Source organism: Esox lucius, chromosome 21, assembly GCF_011004845.1.
Source record: "Esox lucius isolate fEsoLuc1 chromosome 21, fEsoLuc1.pri, whole genome shotgun sequence".
Lineage (NCBI taxonomy): Eukaryota > Metazoa > Chordata > Actinopteri > Esociformes > Esocidae > Esox > Esox lucius.
Window position 1 is genome coordinate 4,847,628 of NC_047589.1, and position 21,400 is coordinate 4,869,027.

General features: G+C 40.0%; 1 pseudogene; it reads right to left on the reverse strand.

Moving 5' to 3' along the window:
- Positions 1 to 1,878: 1,878 nt before the first annotated feature.
- Positions 1,879 to 20,985, reverse strand: LOC105008793 (annotated as a pseudogene).
- Between the last annotated feature and the right edge of the window lie 415 nt (positions 20,986 to 21,400).

The window sequence follows — 21,400 nt, forward strand, 5'->3', positions numbered from 1 at the left end:
ATGTGACCTATAATGTTAACAATTCAGTTGAAAAACAAACTGAAACCTTTGAGGGGGAAAATTTTAAAATAAAGACCTTACAATTACCTAGTTGCATAATTGTGCACACCCTCTTATTACTGGGGTTGTGACTGTGTTCAGAATTAACCAATCGCATTCAAACTCATGTTAAATAGGAGTCATTTAGCACCTACCATCATTTAAAGGGACTCTGATTAATAAATGTTCAGCTGTTCCTAATAGGACTTTCCCTTTTCTTAGTTGCATCTCAGAGCAAAAGCCATGGTCCGCAGAGAGCTTCCAAAGCATCAGAGAAATCTCATTGTTGAAAGACATCAGTCAGGAAAAGGGTACAAAAGAATTTCCAAAGCTTTAGATATACCATGGAACACAGTGAAGACAGTCATCATCAAGTGGAGAAAATATGGCCAAGAACTGGACATCCCTCCAAAATTGATGAAAAGACGAGAAGAAAAATGGTCAGGGAGGCTTCCAAGAGGCCTACGGCAACATTAAAGGACCTGCAGGAATTTTTGGCAAGTACTGGTTGTGTGATACATCTCCCATATTCTTCATATGAATGGGCTATGGGGTAGGGTGGCAAGACGGAAGCTTTTTCTTACAAAGAAAAACCTCAAAGCCCGGCTGAAGTTTGCAAAAACATACATCAAGTCCCCCAAAAGCACTTGGAAAATGTGTTATGGCCTGCTGAATCCAAAGTTGAAATTTGGCCATAATTCCAAAATGTTTGGCGCAAATACAACACTGCACATCACCCAAAGAACACCATACCCACAGTTTTTTTTTCTTCAGCTGGAACTGAGGCCTTAGTCAGGGTGGAGGGAAATATGAACAGTTCGAAATACCAGCCAAGTTTGGCACTAAACCTTCAGGCGCCCGTTAGAAAGATGAAGTTCACCTTTAAGCACGACAACAACCCAAAGCACAAATCCAAATCCACAAAAGCATGGCTTCACCAGAAGATTAACATTTTGGAATGGCTCAGCCAGAGCCCAGACCTGAAAAAAAGTTCTGACATGATTTATCTTTGTCTCATTCTTTTACATCACAAGAACCTAGCATTTTAACAGGGGTATGTAGACTTTTAATATCCACTGCATATATACATATATATATGGATATGTGTATATTCCCTGCAGTCTTTAAATAACGTTATGATATAGCCTTATAGTATGAATGTGCATGTATAGTATGAATTTTATTTGTATTTCACAGTTTTTATTGACTTACTATATGAAGCACTTTGCATCGGTGTATGAAATGTGCTACATGAATAAAGATTATATGATTGAACATTACTTTGCTAACAGCCTGGACAATTAACAGCAATTCTAAGCAAACCAGGCGAAGTTGATTACATAATTTTGTCCCATTTTTTATTTATTGCTGATATTTTGATAATATTAAATTAGCTAAGTGTATTTTTCTACTGGGATTTGCTAGCATTAGCAATCATGGAAGGTACAAGCTAACTACTGTAGCCTAAAACTTTTGGTAATTAAAAGCCTATCACATAGATTGTATTAAATGTGTCATTACACAAATTACAGTTTGATCGTGATAAAAGGTGTGCATTGGTTTAATTTGAACTGTTTATCCTACTGGCATCCTACTGGCATTACCTTGATCACTGTGAGTCATCAATATTAAGATCTTGAGTTTGGGCTCTTATGTCATTTTAATATGTGGATGAATAGCTTGGACAATTGTGTACAGCACCAACAACTAAAACCTGATATGGACCATTATCTGCTACATTTAAGTAGTTTTAACCATCTAATGATATAGGATTTCACTGGAAGTCTTGTACAATATGTTGATTGTATGAACAAACTGAAAAACAAGTTACAAAGTAAATAAATGTGGTCAACATGTTTAATAAATTCTCAACATTTCACCATGAAAATCATATTTTATGCAACACAGTAAAATGAATTAAAGATTTTGCTCTTTGGTCTTTACTCAGCAGCTTCTTTGGCCTGTAAGAACAAAGATATACAGTTATCTATCAGTGTTAATAAAGAAAATTAGATCGGCAAATCATTTTAAGAATAAGGTATTGAAGGCTTTTTGAGCATTAACAAACATATCTTCTAAAGTTTTGCAGCAACTCTGTACCTTTCCACTATCGCGGCTTTTGGCTCTGAGCTTGTTGACTTGAGATTCAGCAATGTCAGCACGCTCCTCAGCCTCCTCCAGCTCATGTTGGACCTTCCTGAATTTAGACATGTGCTGGTTGGCAGCTTCCTCCTGGGTGATTAAAATAGGAGAGCATAACATACAAAGTTTCAAAGTGTGAAACTTGGGGTAAAAAAAATAAAGGTATGTAGATACTCTAAGTATTCAAGGTAGGTATTAACTTACATAATATACTGAATATCTTAAACAAAAAACGTCTCCATCGGCAAACAACATTTTGTAATGTCTTCTAGACCTGGTGAAAGTCTAAAACTCACCGCTTCTTCTGCCTGCCTCTTGTAGGCCTTCACTTTCAGCTGCAGCTTATCTACCAGGTCCTGAAGTCTTTTAACATTTTTCTTATCCTCTTCAGTCTGTGGGAGAAGATCAATGCTGAGGAATAATCAATGGCCCACACTTTCATACACAAATGTGTCTGTGATAGTGTAAAGAAAGCATTTCCCTTACCTGGTAAGTCAGCTCTTTGACTCTGCGCTCATACTTGCGTACCCCCTTAACTGCTTCTACACCTCTTCTCTGCTCAGCCTCCACCTCAGTCTCAAGCTCACGCACCTTTGTAGAATAAATGGAGAAATAGAGACATGTCTTTGAGGTTGTGAAATCAGTGATGTCTTTGTAAAACTGATAAATGCAACTAAATCAGCTTATATATGCCAATCAGCCATAAAATTATGAACACCTGCCTAATATTGTGTAGGTTCCCCTTTTGCTGCCAAAACAGCCCTGACCGGTCAAGGCATGGACTCCACTAGACCTCTGAAGGTGTGCTGTGGCATCTGGCACCAAGCCATTAGCAGGAGATCCTTTAAGTCCTGAAAGTTGCAATGTGGGGCTTCAATGGATTGGATCTGTTTTTCTAGCACATCCCACAGATGCTTGATTGGATTGAGATCTGGGGAATTTGAGAACCTTGAACTTGTTGTTGTTTTCCTCAAACCATTCCTGAACCATTTTTCCTTTGTGGCAGGGCACATTATCCTGATAAAAGAGGCCAATGCCATCAGGGAATATCGTCGCCATGAAAAGGTGCACATGGTCTGCAACAATGCTCAGGTAGGTGGTACGTGTCTAGATAACATCCACATGGATGGCAGGACCCAAGATTTCCCCATGATTTCCAACATTGCCCAAAGCATCACACTGTCTCTGCCAGCTTGCCTTTTTCATCCTGGAGCCATGTGTTCTCCAGGTAAGTGATGCACACACACCCGGCCATCCACGTAATGTAAAAGAAAACTAATTCTTCAGACCAGGCCACCTTCTTCCATTGCTCTGTGATCCAGTTCTGATGCTTGGGTGCCCCATTGTAGGCGCTTTTGACAGTGGACAGGGGTCAGCATGGGCACGCTGACTGGTCAGCAGCTAAGCAGCCCCATATGCAACAAACTGTGATGCGCTGTGTGTTCTGACACCTTTTTATCAGTACTAGCATTAACTATTTCAGCAATTTGAGCTACAGTAGCTCATCTGTTGGCTCAGACCTCATTGGCCAGCCTTCACTCATCACGTGCATCAATGAGTCATGACCCTCTCGCAGTTTTTCCTTCTTGGACAACTTTTGATAGGTACTGACCACTGTAGACCAGGAACACCCCACAAGGGCTGCAGTTTTGGAGATGATCTGACCCAGTCGTCTAGCCAACACAATTGTCAAAGATGCTCAGATCATTATGTTTGCCCATTTTACCTGCTTCTAACACATCAACTTTGAGTACAGAATGTTCACTTGCTGCCTAATATATGCCACTCACTGACAGTTGCCATGATAACGGGATTATCAATGTTATCTACTTCGTCTGTCAATGGTCATAATGTTATGGCTGATCGGTGTGTAATGAAATAAATGTACAGCAATCATCTTTAAATCTACTGTAACCCATCATGCTGGTAACTGACCCTGGACTCCAGTTTTTGGAGCTGCTTCTTGCCTCCCTTCATGGCCAGATTCTCAGCCTCATCCAGACGATGCTGCAAGTCCTTGACTGTGACCTCCAAGTTCTTCTTCATCCTCTCCAGGTGAGAGCTGGTGTCCTGCTCCTTCTTCAGCTCCTCAGCCATCATAGCAGCCTAAAAAAGTGGTTTGTTTATGTATATATTGACACATAGCATAACTTGTTTTTGTTGTGATTGCCCAGCTGCCATTGAATCATGGGCTGAATCAAGTTGATGTAATTGAATAAATCATGAGAACTCACATCAGTGATGGCCTTCTTGGCCTTCTCCTCTGCATTCCTGGCTTCCTGGACAGAGTCATCCACCTCTCCCTGCACCTGCACTAAGTCATTCTCAAGCTTCTTCTTGGTGTTTATAAGGCTGGTGTTCTGGAGGGAAAGATAGGATCGGTTTGAATGCAAAATAACTTGCAAGTCACAAGGCAGAAATGATAGAAATCTATTCCAGGTTTATGTAAACGGCATGCTTGGTTGTGTTTAATTTGAACTAGTTTTTGACCCATACCTGTGAGTGCAACAGACCAACGCGTTCACTGGCATCAACCAGCTCAGCCTCAGCCACTTTGCGACTCCTCTCTGTCTGTTCCAGAGCAGCTCTCAGCTCCTCGATTTCAGCCACCATAAGACTGTTTCTGCGCTCCACCATGGCTACCTGCTCCTTCATGTCCTCTGAGCTACGGAGGGCATCATCAAGGTGCAATTGGGCATCCTGGATTTCATAAGGAGATGGTTTCATTAAAACTTGTGGAAGTAGTGGCCATAGAATCAGTGATTGAAATATTGGTAATATTTTACCCAATATTCATACCTTTCTACAGAACATGAACCCTCTCTCTTTACAACGTGTCTGTTCTATTCTGTTCTACTTAATGTCCCAGTTCCATTACCTTGAGCTGTCCTTGGACATTCCTCAACTGTTTCTGGGCCTCTGCGGCCTGCCTGTTGGCATGGCTCAGCTGGATCTCCATCTCATTCAGGTCTCCCTCCATCTTCTTCTTCACCCTGAGAGCATCATTTCTGCTCCTGACCTCAGAGTCCAGGGTGCTCTGCATGGAGTCAATCACCCTCTGGCTGTTCCTCTTGATCTGTTCCATCTCCTCATCCTTCTCCGACAACTTCCTGTCCACCTCACTCTTGACTTGGTTCAGCTCCAATTGTACACGCAAAATCTTGGATTCCTCATGCTCCAGTGTGCCCTGAGAAAAGCGAGGCAGTCAGATTAATCATATTAAATGTTTTGATGTTAAAACCAATGTAGTCCTTGTCTAGCATAACACATTTCTACCTCAGCCTCCTCAAGAGCAGTCTGGATCTCAGATTTTTCAGTCTCCACAGTTTTCTTGGCCTTCTCCAGCTCATGGATGCTCTTGCCAGTCTCTCCGATTTGCTCAGTCAGGTCAGAGATCTCCTCTGTACACACAAATACAGGACATGTTTAGATGTGGGAAAATAATACCAGTGCACTGGAGTGATATTTAATCATGTTAACAGTTTAAAGGCACCCTGACAAAATACTTAATTTGTGTTTTTCAAAGGAACGCCAATTAGAATTTACATGTTATATGAACATATAACATAGTTTTATGAACTTAATGTCAAAGTGCCATAATCATTTTTATTGTTAAAGTTCCCTCGTGTTAAATAATCACTAGTCTAATATAAGAAATAGAAACTACTGTCAAGTTCTCACGTTGCAAGTTTTTGTTCTCTCTCTTCAGAGTTTCCAGCTGATCCAAAGCCTCCTCATAGGAGTTCTTCATCTTAAAGAGTTCAGTGCTGAGAGAGCGAGCTTCCTTCTGAGCTCCTTCCAACTCAGCTTGGCCCTCCTCACACTTTGCTTCCACTCTGCCAGAACCTAGGGAAATCCACATTTTAAATCAGAAATATACTACATAGAGTGGATAAAAAGTCTACACACCCCTGTTAAAATGGCAGGTTTTTGTGATGTAAAAGAATGAGACAAAGATAAGCTATGTAAGAACTTTTTCCACTTAATAAAATAAAAACCTTCTAATAACCTGGTTGCATAAGTGGGGATGTGGCTGTGTTCAGAATTAACCAATCACATTCAAACTAATGTTAAATAGAAGTCATTACACACCTGCCATCATTTAAAGTGACTCTGATTAACCACAAATAATGTTCAGCTGTTCTAGTAGGATTTTCTTGACATTTTCTTAGTTGCATCTCAGAGCAAAAGCCATGGACCGCAGAGAGCTTCCAAAGCATCGGAGAAATCTCATTGTTGAAATATTCAGTCAGGAGAAGGGTACAAAAGAACTTCCAAAGCATTAGATATACCATGGAACACAGTGAAGACAGTCATCATCAAGTGGAGAAAATATGGCACAACAGAGACATTACCAAGAACTGGACGTCCCTCCAAAATAGATTAAAAGACGAGAAGAAAACTGGTCAGGGAGGCTTCCAAGAGGCCTACAGCAACATTAAAGGAGCTGCAGGAACTTCTTAAGTACTGGCTGTGTGCTACATGTTCTTCATATGAATGTGCTATGGGGTAGGGTGGCAAGATGGAAGCCTTTTCTTACAAAGAAAAACATCCAAGCCCAACAAACTTTACCAAAACATACATCAAGTCCCCCAAAAGCACGTGTGAAAATGTGTTATGGTCTGATGAAACCAAGGTTGAACTTTCTGGCCATAATTCCAAAAGGTATGTTTGGCGCAAAAACAACACTGCACATCACCCAAAGAACACCATCCCACACTGAAGCATGGTGGAGGAACATCATGCTTTGGGGCTGTTTTTCTTCAGCTGGAACCGTGGCCTTAGTCAGGTGGAGGGAATTATGAACAGTTCCAAATACCAGGCAATTTTGGCACAAAACCTTCAGGTGTCTGTTAGGAAGATGAAGAGGAAGTTCACCTTTCAGCACGACAACGACCCAAAGCGCACATCCAAATCCACAAAAGCATGGCTTCTCCAGAAGAAGATTAAATTTTGGAATGGCCCAGCTAGGGCCCAGACCTGAATCCAATTGAACATCTGTGGGTTCATCTGAAGAGGGCTGTGCACAGGAGATAACCTCGCAATCTGACAGATTTGGAAGCGCTTTTGCAAAGAAGAGTGGGCAAATATGAAGACGTGCCATGCTAATAGACTCCTACCCAAAAAGACTGAGTGCTGTAATAAAATCAAAAGGTGCTTCAACAAAGTATTAGTTTAAGAGTGTGCACACTTATGCAACCAGGTAAAGAGTTTTTATTTTTCCCCCTCAAAGATTTCAGTTTGTTTTTCAATTGAATTGTTCACGTTAAAAGTCACATTAAAGGTGGACATGATAATTTTTTTTTCACATTCTTTCACATCACAAGAACCTGGCATTTTAAGAGGGGTGTGTGGATATTCATATCCACTGTATATACTTTTACTAAAATTGATGATCATATTGCAAAAAAATATCACCCTAGGGTACGATTTCAAAATGTTCACCTTGTCAAAGTTCCTCTGCTTCTTGTCAAGGTTGGCTGCCATTGAGTTGGCTCTCTCTACATCAATCATGAGGTCCTCCACCTCTCCCTGCAGTCTCTGCTTGGTCTTCTCAAGGGAGGCACATTTGGAGTTAACAGCCTCAATAGTCTCTCAGCATCCTGGAGACGCTGGGCCAGTTTCTTCCTGTTGAATGGTTGGTTTTATAATGCAAAACATATCTTACAACACATATTTCCATAACATTTTATGTACCACCCAAACCATTCACACTATATTTGTGTTCCTGCAGTTCAGTGTGACTCACTTGGCCTCTTCCAACTCTTCCGTGCGCTGGATGGCATCAGTTTCATACTTAGTCCTCCACTGAGCCACCTCACTGTTGGCCTTGGACATGCCACGCTGTAGCTCTGCCTTGGCCTCCTGCTCCTCCTCAAACTGCTCCCTCAGGAGGTCACAGTCATGGCGTGCAGATTGGACACCATGGGCCAGTGCATTTTTAGCCTGTGAGAGAAATAGTATAAGACAAAAATCACAGTTACAATAAAACCTGGAGAGTCTGAGAGTGGCATGCCACAGTGAACATGTAGGTATTCTCTAAACTCTGTGATTGGAAGCCCATCTTGTATCCCTTACCTTGATTTCCTCCTCAATATGCCTCTTCAGCTCTTCCACTTGCTGGGTGAAGGCCTGTTTGCCTCTGGTCAGCTGTGAAACCAGGGCTTCCTTCTCCTCCAATTGGCGGCTTAATTCACCTGCAGGGATAGAGGACCATATTGTGAAAAGGTATTTGTTTTCCTATAAGATTTTAAATAGAGGTTAATGTATGCTGGAAAATTTTTTATGTGCTGAATAGTACTGTAGAAACTGTGGAGTGGACTTTAAGCCCCACAGAATTAACAATGTACTATTAAACAACATCATTGGCTTGTTGGTCATTGGTTTACCATTTTCTGTCAGGAGTCTGGCCCTCTGTGCGCTGGTGTCGGTGATCTGGCGAATGTTTTCATCATTCTTAGCCTTGATTTCACTCAGCTGGTCCTCAAGAGTACGGCACATTCTTCTCCAGATTGCCCTGTTAGTACAAAGTACTATCATTAGTTCTGTCCAATTGAAATGATGATGTCAATGACCCTGCTCAACATGGCTTGACCTCTAAACCATCACTACTGACCTTAGCCTTGGCGACGGCCTCCATGTTACTGGATGAGGTCATCTACCTCCATCTTATACTCGCTCTTTCCTTCTCCAGCTTCTGCTTGACACGCTGCAGGTTGTCGATCTGCTCCCCGAGCTCAGCCACACTGTCAGCCTGCTTCTTGCGCAGAGCGGAGGCTGTGGCTTCGTGCTGCAGGGGTGGACTCTTCAAGATCACGACGCAGCTTCCTGGAACTCAGCCTCACGCTTCTTGTTTCATCTCAATCTGAGCAGCAGTGGCACCTCCGGCCTCCTCCAGCCTCTCGCTGATCTCCTCAAGTTCCCTGGAGAGATCTGCCCTCTGCTTCTCAACCTTGGCCCTGGCAGCACGCTCAGCCTCAATCTCCTCCTCCAGTTCCTCAATAGTGCCTACAACAGGAGGCAGGAGTAGTGGAAATAATATATATTAATTCAGGACAATTTTTTCCCTACAATACAGTGGAAATAATTGTACTTGTGTTTGTATTGTTATATACAAGTGTTAACGTATGCCAGTTAGACTGTTACATTCAGTTGACAGTGACACATGCCGTAGTCAACACAGAATGGTAAGCAACACACAGTTAGAGGATTCTAGATTGCCTGTAGCCTTTTCAGCATTGGAATTTTATCAACTGGGAGGGAATTCAAAATAGTTGAGATCACTAATATTGTCAAAAAATTTAGAACACTGCAGAGAACTCATCACACCAATAAAAGGGATGTCTCATCAAAATGTATTACTCAGGTGCTTTTTCATGTACTCTACCTGGAGTTCCTTGATCTTCTTCTGCAACTGTGCTCCCAGAGACTGCCTCATCCTCAATCTTACTTAGGAGTTGGGAGGTCTCAAATTCCTTCCTAAGAAATACAAACATGTCAATTATTGTCAACAAAACGTCCATTTTAATCAATATTGCAGGTAATAATTTTGTCATTTCTTTGTTTACTTCTTAATTTTCTCATCAGATTGCTGCTTGTCATTCTCCAGGTCCATTATGGACTCCTGGGCCAGTTTCAGATCTCCTTCCAACTTTCTCTTGGCTCTCTCAAGGTCCATGCGGAGCTTCTTCTCTTGCTCCAGAGAACCCTCAAGCTACCAGATTAAAACACACATAAATGTAGTGATGATAGTTATTGTTAACATCTTGCACACTATGAAGGCCTCCACTTACATCATCCACTTGCTGTTCCAGCTTAGTCTTGGCCTTGGTCAGAGTGTTAACTTTGTCTTCCTCTGCCTGCAGGTCATCCAGGGTCTGCTGGTGGGCCTCTTGGAGGGCTTTCTTCTCCTTGGTCAGCTTTGCAACACTCTCCTCCACAGAAGCCATCTCCTCTGTCAGGTTTTTAACCTTTTTTAAGAGAGGATTTTGTTTGATATACTGTATATTGTAATACATTAATTCTGATTATAATTATGACATTTACTATATACTGAACAGCAGATAAGTGTTAACCATACCAGTATGCCTAATGGGTGGAGGTGTAGAGCCTGTAATCAATGTGTGGAGTTCCCTGATACTGAAACCTAATCTAATCTTGCTTCTGATATCCTGCCATTGAAATTCTATTTTGGTCTCAATAGGTCCCTTCACCCATAATATGAACTTTTCATGTTCATTTGTGTTTATTTGATCAATTTATCATCAGTATTGGTACTATATTTTATAGTAAGACTATAAATACAACACCTTGTTTTCAGTAGCATGCTTCTCTTTCTCCACTTTGGCCAGGGTGAGCTCCAGGTCATCAATGTCCTTCTTCAGCTCAGAACACTCATCCTCCAGCTTCCTCTTTTTGGCTGTCAACTCAGCACTGATCTCCTCCTCATCCTCCATCCTCTCATTCAACTCTTTGAGTTTGGCCTTCCAGCTGGATCTTGCTCTTGATGAGTCCCTCACACCTCTCCTCAGCATCGTTCAGAGTCTCTGCATCCTGGTATCAGAACAGGAGGAAATCACAAAACCAGCCTCACTTAGTGAATCAAAACATTAACATATTTTAGTCAAAGATGTCATAAGAAAACAATATAGATGAACTAAAATGAATGGCCAATAAACCTGTGTCAGTGTGCATCTGAGTGTATGTGCAAATACAAACTCACAGATGCAACTTGGAGTGACAGATCATTCTTCTCCTGCAGCAAGGTCACCATCTTCTCCTCCAGCTCCTTTTTCTTGGCCAGAGCTTTGGCCAGGTCTGACTGCATCTTCTCATAGTTCTCCTTCATGTTGGCCAGCTCCTTCTCAGTCTCAGCACTCTTCAGCATGGGTTTGATCTTAAAGTACAACTTCATCCATGGCCAGTGTTTCACATTCATGAATGAGCGGATGTTGTACTGGATGGCGTAGATTGATTCTCTGGTCGATAAAAGATAGGATGAGTAATGTGATTGACATGATAGGATGGGTTATGTGATTGACATGCTTAAAGCTACATTTTTAGATTTGGATGGCAGAACCCCACCACTTCTTTTTGTATACAGCTGACACAGTGGACTGGGAAATTGCAAACCCGTTTATCACAGGACATTATAAAAAAATATAAAAAATATAAAATATTTCTTTAAAATATTAAGATAACATAATTTCCATATTTTATCATGTATCTTATCAAATTCCATTATGATTATTTATTGTTGAGGTCAACATAAACTCTATGTATGTGAAATATTGATGTTATGAGGCAATTACAAGATGCAATATTTCATTCTGAAGTTCAACTAACATTCATTACATACAGGTTGTTCTTTTTTTTTTATTACATTTTTATTTTTATTTAAAAGGGACACTGCACATTAATAAAAAAAATTGTTTACACTCAAAATGTAAATGCCCCAGAGTTAGCTAAAAAGCTATTTTTCATCTGTAGTCCCTTGGCAGGTCAACACAACATCATGGTACACAAATAAAATACATGAAACACACTAGACAAATTAAGAAACTAGCTAGCTAATAAGTAGAATACAAAGATGGGCAGTACCTATTACTGATGAGTACAGTTTTGAGTGTTTTTAATAGGTAGCTGGTGCTCTCTCTGAGTTCAGTAGGGAGACAGTTCCAATAATTTGAGGCCCGTACGGAGAAGACTGTTTGGCTTAACTTACTTCGCCTAAACTGTACAACACAGTCTCCCCTAGTAGCTGCCCTAGTTGCCCTACCACTGCTGTTCTTCTGTTGTAAAAATTCACCCAGTGGTGGAGGTGCAAGCCCATGTAAAATTTTAAAAATGAGGCAGGCATCTAGATAATGTAAAAAAACTGTTAAAATTTAATAAGTTGTATTTAGTAATAATATTGCAATGGTGATGACTGAAAGTTTGCTTATAAAGAGTTTCTATTTGTTTAAGAGTTGTGATGTTTGCTTGGGACCAGCTTGTGAAACAGTATGATATGTGTGAAAAAATCATGGCATGCATAAACAGTTTGGCTACCTCTGTTGTTAGATATGGCCTAATGTGTCTGAAGTTAGCCATATTATATCTGATGATATTAGCCACTTTTTTAACATACAGGTTGTTCTCAGAAAGCCTTGCCAAGATGTCTATTATTTCTCACCTCCTCTCCATCATCTTCTTAAACTCTCTCCTCATGAGATATCCACGGCTAAGAGCCTGGAGCATGCGGACCAGAGCAGCCAACTTCTCATCTCTCATCTCCTCCAGGACACCCAGAAGACCGGCTTTGAAGAAAACCTGAGACAGATAAATATGTTCAATTCTGGAACCCCAGTCAGAATGTGATAGAATGGACTTCAACCCCAACTACATAAATAAGAACAACATACAATTTCTAATGCTTACAAATTATCCTTAGGACAGTTTGACTTTCCAATTTCTAAATCATTCTGCATTACAAAGCTAAAATAATAATGTATTAATTTTCCATTAGTGACTAGAAAAAGTAATATTATGGATGTATCACCTAACTGTACATTTCCTTGAAGTTGTATTTTGTTGACAGATTTCGCTGGGTATATTAGACTAACCTTGGTGTGTCCAAACTTGTATTCCTCATGATTTACATCAATGGACCCAAGCAGCTTCTCAGAGGCCTTCTTGTTGTCCATGAACTGTCCCTCAGGGATGACGCTGGCATTCAGTACTTTGTACCTGGATGAGGAAGTTTTCTTTTATTACATATCAAGTTATAATAGATTGGTTATATTCTGTATACGGTAAGCCTTTTCTGATGCTGGGAAAAGCCCTCAGAGTAGATAATTTTTTGGTATTTATGTCTGTGTGTGTAATAAGTACCTCTGCTTAAAGTCAGCATAGAGGATTCTGCTGGGGAAGCCTTTCCTACAGATTCTGATACCCTCCAGTACACCGTTACACCTGAGCTGGTGGATAACCAGGTAGTTCTCCATCAGACCTAGAAAGACAAGCCTCTTTTAATACCCTTTTCCAATGTGGGGTTGTTAAAAGTCAATAATACTGTACTAATGATATTTGTCATTGGAAATAAATATTTAGCTATATTCTTGTACCTGGAGTCTTTGACTCGTTAGGAATCAGGCAGCGTACAAAGTGAGGGTGGGTGCTCCTCAAGTTTGTCATCAGCTTGCCCAAGTTCTCCTGTAAGAGGGTTACAAACCAGTGTCTAGGAAAATATGAATTATAATCAAAGCAGATTTTGAAAGACTTAATATTGAAACATCCAAATCTCACCCTGAATTGGGAGGTCACAGTCTGCATGGACCCACCCTTCTTCTTGCCTCCTTTCTTTGTTGTATCTGACAAAATGGTGGAAAGTCAAAAATTGTAAATGAGGGAATCTCAGGTTAACTTCAAATATCTTAATTGGGTACTGGTGGCCTAAGAGTTGAAGCATCTGAACAGTAACCAAGTGGAATCTAGACTAAATCCTAAAGCTGGCAAAGAAAAAGACAAAAAGAAAAAAGAAACAGTTCATTGTGTTTGCTCCCCTGGCTCTCATTGTGAATTATCCCATGTCTCTTCAATTAAGAGGAGCTGGGTTAGATGCAGAAGAAAAACCTAGATTAACCGTATGTGCAAACTGACAAATATCCCCTCTCCCTAATGCAAATGCTGTCATAAAGATTTTCTGAATAACCAGAGAAATTGTGATATGAATTAAAAGAATGAATGTGAAGAATGGTGGTCTGTTTCGTTCTTAACTTAATATTTTGATATGGTACAATTCTTACCCTCAGGTGGGGCAGCAGGATACAGGGCAGCCAACAGTTTAACTGAGGACTTTCCATACAGCTGACAAACTGAGTCATTCAGGGGGTCCTTGTTCTTGTCCAGCCAGCCAATGATGTTGTAGTTCACAGTGCCGGCATAGTGCACCAGGGCAAAGTGGGCCTCGGGCTTGCCTTTCATAGGCTTGGGCTTCTCAAACACCTTGCTTTTGCCGAGATGTTGGTCGTACAGCTTGTTTTTGAAGGTAGTGTCTGAAGCCTTGGGGAACATGCACTCCTCTTCAAGGATAGAGAAGATACCCATTGGCTGTACAAAAAAGATTGATATTCAATTAATTAGATTGACATGTAGGATCCATATTAGCTTTAATCGCAGACAACCTACCTTCTCAATAAGCTCAATGCATTGCGCCAAGTCCATGCCAAAGTCAATGAACTCCCAGATGATGCCCTCCTTTTTGTACTCCTCTTGCTCCAGGACAAACATGGTGTGGTTGAAAAACTGTTGCAGTTTTTCATTGGTGAAGTTGATGCACAGCTGCTCCAATGTGTTGAACTGTTAATGGGATTTAGTGATTAAAATGAATCATTAATTCATACAAAGTTGTAATTCATCTCAAGGATATCAAATTAACTAGCATTGGTCTCATACTCACATCAAAGATCTCAAACCCAGCAATGTCAAGTACACCGATATAGAACTGTCTTGGCTGCTTGGTGTCCAACATCTCGTTGATACGGACGACCATCCACAAGAACATCCTCTCATAGATGGACTTGGCTAGGGCGCTCACTGCGTTATTAACCTGCAATAATAATGCCTCTTCTTAGTTAAACGCATTAACATCACTATTTTTAAAGGCACTCATGCCTGAATAAGACCCTGCAGATGTTTTGCTTGTCCGCCTTACCTGAGGCACAGTCTGTCCCTTGGTCACGTACTCATTGCCGACCTTCACTTTGGGGAGGCACAGACACTTCAACATCTCAGCTGAGTTCAGGCCCAGCAGGTATGCGATTTTATCAGCCACTGGAACCAGAGAGACAACCCCAATATAATCAGGCACAAAATATCTCATGTTTCTGATATCACAGTGGAAACACAACTTCAAGTTCTTAACTAAGTCATATTTCTCATTTTCATGTGTAATTTCTGAAGGTTAGAAGTTCTTCTCCAAAGATTATCTATAACCTGACTTTCATCAGATAGGGAATCGGACTTATGTTTTAAACTGTGTATCCAAGAGTGGGCCTCACCCTCTGTGCCATCTGGCTCAGCCTGCTCCTCACGCTGCTTCTGCTTAAAGTGCATGTTGCCATGGTGAATTACAGCTCCTGTCAACTTGTAGATGGACGCTTTCTCTTCATTACTGAAGCCCAGAATTGTAATGGCATCCTGGCATTAGAGAGGAAGTACAAAAGTGAAACACAACGGAAGACTGCTCAGTTACTTTACACTATTCATCTGTAATTGTTATATATCAAGGCATGTAGAGACACTTTTATTAAATAAAATAGAGACATGAAAAGACCTAGCAGCCACTGAGTTGGAATTATCTTTTCCATTTACAGCATTCGGTGGTCCTACCCATTCCATTTCTAGAGTTTGGTCAAGTCTTTGTATGACTCACATCTGTAGCTTCCAGCTCAACTTTGTCGTCGATGCTGTTTACAGTGATCTGACCCTGGCTACACATGGGGAAGTCATAGGGGTTGGTGGTGAGGAGGGACATTTCTGTGTACCACAGAGAAAAAAATTGTTAGTTCAGTTCATTGCACCCTGCTTTTGTGAGGTACTGTCATTATTTTAGCAACATTCTAGGCTGAGATCAGTTTATCCTTTTGAAAAGTCTGTCTGTGTATTGAGCCGTTTTATCCATCATCACAGACTACGTTTTTGTCTATTCCCTGTCTGTACTGTTACCTGACTCTGATTACTTGTTATCAACCGTGGCCTGTATTATTCTTCAAGCTTTGTCTGTCCCTGATACTCCTAATAAAAATACCTCCACGATTGGAACAATAATACCAGCCTGAGTCAAATTCTAACACTAAGAAGCCCTTCTCAATAAAGTCAATAGCCTTCCCAATATAAGCACAACCTTTGTGCCATTCAAGAGAACATGTAAATTATAATCATGCTTCTGTTGGATTTGGTACATGTTTTGTTGTTTTAATAGTCAACTGCACAATGATCTGTTTTTGATATTTTGAAGCTTCTCTATTGGCCATGTCTTTGTACAATATTTTCTGCTGCTATATCATGGTGCCAGGGGAGTAAGGGAGCAGGGTGTCTAACTTTCATTGCATCTTGTTACATTTAAAATGAGGAAGACATGAGCCCTTGGACCACACCTCAGGACTACCAGGCCTGAAGGACTTGGAGCTGTCCCTGTCCAAAGTCCTCCTGGTTGTGTTGCAGATCAAGTAACTGACTGCCACTCTGCTGACCCAACCCCCGATTGTCCCTGTCCTTGTCCATCTGGTCATGCATCTGACATGGATTATAGGCTTAAAATGTTCACCAGATACAGGCAGATACAGAGCCTGGTTCTTCTCTAGGTTTTTAAGTTTCATCCCTTTTAAGGAGGTTTTCCTAGCCACTGTGCATCAACCCTGTTGTTGCTTGCACTTTGGGGTTTCAGGCTGGGTGTTTATAAAAGCACTTTGTGAAAACTGCTGATGTATAAAATATGATTTGATTCATGGACTTAAATGATTTCCATGTGTATTTCCTTTCTCATTAGTGAATGCACAGTGTAGATAGCCTTCAGGTTGCACTGCTGTCAGATGAAGCCTAATCCAAATAAGTTATCATTGCATTTTGACATTTACAGGTAAAAATGACTACTTAATCATTGTCTCTAAGCCAGTGTCATTGGATCTACATTTCCTGTACTGGGACATCAAACTGCATTAGTTGAAAGACATTTCCCAAACATCTGGTCAATGTGTAGATGTTAGGATTTCCTAATTTCTTTGTGTAGACATTTGTATGGATCTGCTACAGAAGGAATATATTCCCTTAAATCTCTCATTTCCATACCAACTATATCAGGTTTGTGGCCTGTCATCATCTGGAAGAAGATGTGGTAGCCTCTTTCATCGGGCAACTGGAAGGTCACTCTGGACTTCTCCAGCAGGTCTGATGGAAAAAGTGAGATAGTAAGTGACCGAGAGAAAGAGACAAAGAGATTTAGACAGAGAGCATAAGAAACAAGCATTAAATTATTTTCAAAATAGACTCTGAAATCTGTATTGGGATACAACCAAAACCAACTCACAGGTCTCAATGTCAGCTTTAGCCAATTTGGGTCCTTGGAAGTGAATCCTGATGAATTTACCCTACAGTAAAGTATTTGGTTGTAAAACATTAGGGGGAAAAAATTTAAGATTTTCCAGTTTATCTTATATCGAAAAAATGCTTTCCCGGTATCATACTTACAAAGCGAGATGAGTTGTCATTTCTCACTGTCTTGGCATTACCATAAGCCTCTAGCAGAGGGTTAGCTGCAATGATCTGATCTTCAAGAGACCCCTGAATGAGACCAACACAAGTTGCTCAAAAACTGGTAAAGTGGGGATTCTTGAAAGAAATGTACACATCCAACCGAAGTGAAATGCATTTAAAAAGCAAAAATAAGCACCTGCATTTTGCCGGGGTCTTGCTTTTTCTTCTCACCACCAGACACTGCAATGGTGGCAAAGTACTGGATGACACGCTTGGTGTTGACAGTCTTTCCTGCACCAGATTCTCCACTGTTTCATATGACAAAGGAGGAAGGTTTTTAATGACAAGTTTGATTGTAAGGAAGGTTTCTACTATGAAATAGCATGAACAAATACTCTGTTGACCTATATAAAAAAGTGAATCAAATACTTGCACTAATCCCTAAAACATTATTATACACAGCCTCATTTATAATGTAATCCAACCTTATAGTAATAGATTTTTTTTACGTAAACAGCTTACGTAATCAAGATGGACTGGTTCTCCTTATCTGTGAACAGAAACATTTTGCTTATAATTCTGTAACGTTATGGGTAGGACAACATGATTTCATATCATTCCATCCATCCATTCAAGCTTGTACCTATCTGCATGAATTGAAAGCCGTTGTCAGAGACAGAGAAGATATGGGGTGGAGCCTCAACTCTCTTCTTCCCTCTGTAGGCAGCAACAACCTCTGCATCATACACAGGGAGCCACTTGTAGGGGTTCACCGTGACACAGAAGAGCCCAGAATAGGTCTATATGGAGAAGATTATATTAAACTCACAGATTGTAGCCCATTAATAAATGACTTGACTGCATATCTGTGTCTGTCCAAAGGATTTACTTCTGTACATCCAAAGGATCATCTGGGTGAATAATGTGTCTTACCATAGACATTGCAAGGTAATGCCTGTTACCCCATTTTCCTATAGTTAATACATTCAGTACACAAGGATTCTCTCTTTACAAGAAAAACATTTGCCTCAAAGATATGGTCGGCCATGATAGAATTTCAGGCATTTTGGATATTATTCCTCTATTACCATACGAAGTATCAGATAACATGCTGTCCCCCACTTTTGCTGTTCGCATATTAGTAATAGAGTTTGCAGCCTACAATGTGGCCCTATAATGGGCACATATATTGAAATGTCTTAATGTTTAACTCATTAATCAATCCATACAATTTGACACACAGGCTTAGGACAATTTGCCAAGTAAAATCTCTCAGACTCCCCCAGATTTATGTTAAATTGATTGAATGATGCATCTTGCTATAAAAATATACAGATTTACATTTACAAAATCACAATGATAGGCCTAAAGGAGGTGTTACAGTAATAAACTGAATTGTGTAAATTCACATGCAGTATTTCTACAGGCAAAGCGGGGGCACTGCATCACTCATGAGTGACAGCATGTTTACTTTATGTTTACCTTGTTTCCACCTGGATTGATATGTCGTTGTGGTTTTACTGTATTGGCATGTCTTGAATTCTTTGCTTTGTGTTTATCTAGATGTATGTGTCAGTGCAGGTCTAATGTATTGGTATGACTTGGTTTCTAAGATTTATGAAGGTATTATCTCATGTTCAATTATGAGTTTGTGTTTCTGCAGGTTTCTTACATAGATCATCCATGCTGCATAACGCTCTTTGAGGTTATACAACACAGTAGCTTCATTCAGGTAGGTCATCATGGCCATGTCTTCAATCTTGTCGTACTTAGGGGGGTTCATCTGAAGCAGGTCGGCTTCTTTAAACTCTTTCCCTTCCTGAAATAGACATTTAGTTTACTGAATACTTTTTCTTGTCATTACATAGTTGCATCAACAAAATGTAAATTAATGTGTGCATACCATACTTGTGTGGCCTTGAATATGAATGTCTGTATAACAGTAGTGGTAGTTACAGCAGTACTAATGGTAGTACTAGGAATGCTAAAGGTCAAAGGTGTGAAGATGACATAGCCTTGTGGGACACAATTTGGTCTATGCTATGTTCTGGTGGTATGCACCTAAAATACTTCATACTATCTTGCAAAACTATTGCTAAGGTAGTATTTTATTAATCGGTTTTGTAATTGTTCATATTTCCTGAATCTTTAGCTTCCGTATCAGTGATTGTTAGCTAGTTAATAAAAACAAGAAACCAGGAAAGCCTAGTTCAGTATTTCCTTTCTCATTAGTGAATGCACAGTGTAGATAGCCTTCAGGTTGCACTGCTGTCAGATGAAGCCTAATCCAAATAAGTTATCATTGCATTTTGACATTTACAGGTAAAAATGACTACTTAATCATTGTCTCTAAGCCAGTGTCATTGTTTTATTTCAGGCTTACTAAAATGTAGATACTAATGGTTTTATTCAGCAAAGTCTTCGTCTATGTGGAATAATTCATAATGTGTCCATCGCTTCGCCTGAGGGGAGAAACAAACCTACAGTTCACAAGTCGACTACGTTATTTAAGAAGGGGCACTCAGTCACTCACTCAGTAAGAGACATGGAGTCAACTGAGACCTAGACCCATTTACAATTGAGCCCTGCATTTAGTATAATAACATATAATTCTAATGCAAATGTATTTTCACACAGTTTATATAAAAAAAACAGCAGGAAATATAAAGCTTCATGACATGCATATTTAAGTTAATATATATGTTTAACTCAATGCTTAAAACATATCCCTTCATTTACATTGAGTTACATATCTTTTGTGTTAAGATCCACACATTTTCAGTTGAATGCTCTTCATTATACAAGTCTTACCTGTGTACTGCCGTCAGGCATCTTGACTGTCACAGTACAGGTTCCATCTTTCCTGGCTGTGACCAAACCCTTAAGGTACAGCTCCTTGGGATCAGTTACGAAGCAGGAGTTCTTTGAATCAAAGGGAGCTGCTTGTGCCTCAATCCTCTCCCTTTCAGGTTTACGGAGGTATATGGCGGCCTTGCCATATTGCTCCATCTCTGCATCCGTACTCATTGTGACGGATCTCTAGGAAAGACATGAAACACAAGGTGTGATGGACACCATGGTGCTTCCTCCCCAGTCAACAGGTATCTCAAACAGAATAATTTAATACATTTGTTATGTCTCACCTTTTTTCCCACTACAGATGAAAATGTACTTGTTGGAGAACCCTGTAAAACATTAGAGTGTTGTGAAAACACAATTCTGTGAATATATAGGAAACATTTTGAAAGGCATAATTCAAGTTTGTCATATTAGCCATGTGGGTGCAACTGGTAATGTTCATTTTCCTAGTGGCAACTGACTTTACTGAATATTATTCAAATTAGATACACCTGAGAACCCCAGTTACATTCTACACCACTGCCTGAATTTACAAACAAGTGCAAGAAAACCACATTTCAGTTCAAATCTATATAAAACATTAGAATACACACATTATAAATACATTTAAAAAGGCAGAATTTGGACTTCCAATAAAGAAGTCTTACCCCAGAGGAAGAAGGTGTCTGACTTAGGGGGATCCAGGGGTCCCATCCTCCTTATATCAGTTTGAAGGTGCCAACCAAGCAAAAGTTAATTATGGACAACTCTGGAGAAGGAAATGAATTGGAGGAGAGGGATCTTTAATCATGCATTCAACTAACGTCAACAAATTCCAACAGTGACACACTCATTTAACCTAATAATATTTGAATTTAATTTACATGGATAATACATGTTGCAACTGTGATTATGACAAAAGGAAAAGTTTGATGTATCAAAAGTATTATTTATGTATTCATTCATGTTTATTATTTAACTATTATTTAATGTACCCACTTCCCCATAAATACTGTGGGATAATAGTATAATATCATCCAATACACATAAAAACAGAAAAATTTTGAATTTCATTGGCTGTTGCATCTAATGCAAATTGTACATCTACTACATTTAATTTAAGATTCTGGAAGTGCATATTGCTGAC